This window comes from Arachis stenosperma, chromosome 4 (genome assembly GCF_014773155.1).
Source record: "Arachis stenosperma cultivar V10309 chromosome 4, arast.V10309.gnm1.PFL2, whole genome shotgun sequence".
Lineage (NCBI taxonomy): Eukaryota > Viridiplantae > Streptophyta > Magnoliopsida > Fabales > Fabaceae > Arachis > Arachis stenosperma.
Genome location: NC_080380.1, coordinates 56883988 through 56886429, shown reverse-complemented (window position 1 = coordinate 56886429; position 2442 = coordinate 56883988). Strand labels below are relative to the sequence as shown.

The 2442-nt window shown below is 43.6% G+C and overlaps 1 non-coding gene across 1 annotated transcript; it reads right to left on the bottom strand.

The window, feature by feature from the left end:
- Positions 1-204: 204 nt before the first annotated feature.
- On the bottom strand, positions 205-312 carry LOC130978032 (small nucleolar RNA R71). Its single transcript, XR_009085696.1, has one exon. It is a non-coding gene; the product is annotated as a small nucleolar RNA R71 (small nucleolar RNA).
- Positions 313-2442: the final 2130 nt, after the last annotated feature.

Genomic DNA, 2442 nt, shown 5'->3' with positions numbered 1-2442 from the left:
TTTTTAGCTGAATTCTTGCAAATCTGTGACACAGTCAAGACTAATGGGGTTAACCCTGAGGTCTACAGGCTGATGCTATTCCCTTTTGCTGTAAGAGACAGAGCTAGAATATGGTTGGATTCTCAACCTAAAGAAAGCCTGGACTCTTGGGAAAAGCTAGTCAATGCCTTCTTGGCAAAGTTCTTTCCACCACAAAGGTGGAGTAAGCTTAGAGTGGAAGTCCAAACCTTCAGACAGAAGGATGGAGAATCCCTCTATGAAGCTTGGGAAAGATACAAACAATTAATCAGAAGATGTCCTTCAGACATGCTTTCTGAATGGAGCATCATAGGTATTTTCTATGATGGTCTCTCTGAATTATCCAAGATGTCTTTGGATAGCTCTGCTGGAGGATCTCTTCATCTGAAGAAGACGCCTGCAGAAGCTCAAGAATTGATTGAAATGGTTGCAAATAACCAATTCATGTACACTTCTGAAAGAAATCCTGTGAACAATGGGACTAGTCAGAAGAAAGGAGTTCTTGAGATTGACACTCTGAATGCCATATTGGCTCAGAACAAGATATTGACTCAACAAGTCAACTTGATTTCTCAAAGTCTGTCTGGAATGCAAAATGCACCAAGCAGTACTAAGGAAGCTTCATCTGAGGAAGAAGCCTATGATCCTGAGAACCCTTCAATGGAAGAGGTGAATTACCTAGGAGAACCCTATGGAAACACCTACAATTCTTCATGGAGAAATCACCCCAATTTCTCATGGAAGAATCAAGAGAGACCTCAACAAGGTTTCAATAACAATAATGGTGGAAGAAACAGGTTTAGCAATAGCAAGCCTTTTCCATCATCTTCTCAGCAACAGACAGAGAGTTCTAAGCAGAATACTTCTGACTTAGCAACAATGGTCTCTGATCTAATAAAGACCACTCAAAGTTTCATGAATGAAACAAGGTCCTCCATCAGAAATTTGGAAGGACAAGTGGGTCAGCTGGGCAAGAAAGTTACTGAACTCCCTCCTAGCACTCTTCCAAGCAACACAGAAAAAAATCCAAAAGGAGAGTGCAAAGCCATAACCATGGCCGAATTTGGAGAGGAGGAAAGGGAAGTGAACGCCACTGAGGAAGACCTCAGTGGGCGTGCACCGACCTCCAATGAGTTCCCCAATGAGGAACCATGGGAATCTGAGGCTCAAAATGGGACCATAGAGATTCCATTGGACTTACTTCTGCCATTCATGAGCTCTGATGAGTATTCTTCCTCTGAAGAGCATGAGTATGTCACTGAAGAGCAAGTTGCTAAATATCTTGGAGCAATCATGAAGCTAAATGACAAGTTATTTGGAAATGAGACTTGGGAGGATGAACCTCCCTTGCTCACCAAAGAACTGGATGACTTGTCTAGGCAGAAACTGCCTCAAAAGAGGCAAGATCCTGGGAAGTTTTCTATACCTTGTACCATAGGCACCATGACCTTCAAGAAGGCCTTGTGTGACTTAGGGTCAAGTGTAAACCTCATGCCCCTCTCTGTAATGGAGAAATTAGGGATCTTTGAGGTGCAAGCTGCAAGAATCTCATTAGAGATGGCAGACAATTCAAGAAAACAAGCTCATGGACTTGTAGAGAATGTTTTGGTGAAGATTGAAGACCATTACATCCCTACTGATTTCATAGTCCTAGAGACTGGGAAGTGCATGGATGAATCCATCATCCTTGGTAGACCCTTCCTAGCCACAGCAAAGGCTGTGATTGATGTTGATAGAGGAGAGTTGATCATTCAAGTGAATGAAGAATCCTTGGTGTTTAAGGCCCAAGGACATCCCTCTATCATCATGGAGAGGAAGCATGAAGAGCTTCTCTCAAAACAGAGCCAAGCAGAGCCCCCACAGTCAAACTCTAAGTTTGGTGTTGGGAGGCCACAACCAAACTCTAAGTTTGGTGTTGAACCCCCACATTCAAACTCTAAGTTTGGTGTTGGGAGGTTCCAACACGGTTCTGAGTATTTCTGAGGCTCCATGAGAGTCCTCTGTCAAGCTAATGACAGTAAAGAAGCGCTTGTTGGGAGGCAACCCAATGTTTTATAGTTAACTATTTTCTTTTGTTATTTTATCTTTTTTTGTAGGTTGATGATCATGAGAAGTCACAAAATCAATTGAAAAAGCAAAAACAGAATGAAAAACAGGAAGAAAAACAGCACACCCTGGAGGAAGAACCCACTGGCGTTTAAACGCCAGTGAGGCTAGCAGTTGGGCGTTTAACGCCCAGTCTGGCACCATTCTGGGCGTTTAACGCCTGAAAGGGGCACCAGACTGGCGTTAAACGCCAGAAAAGGGCAAGAACCTGGCGTTAAACGCCAGGAATGGGCACCAGCCCGGCGTTTAACGCCAGAAATGGCTCAAAACGTGGATTTTGATGCCATTTGGTGCAGGGATGACTTTTCCTTGACACCA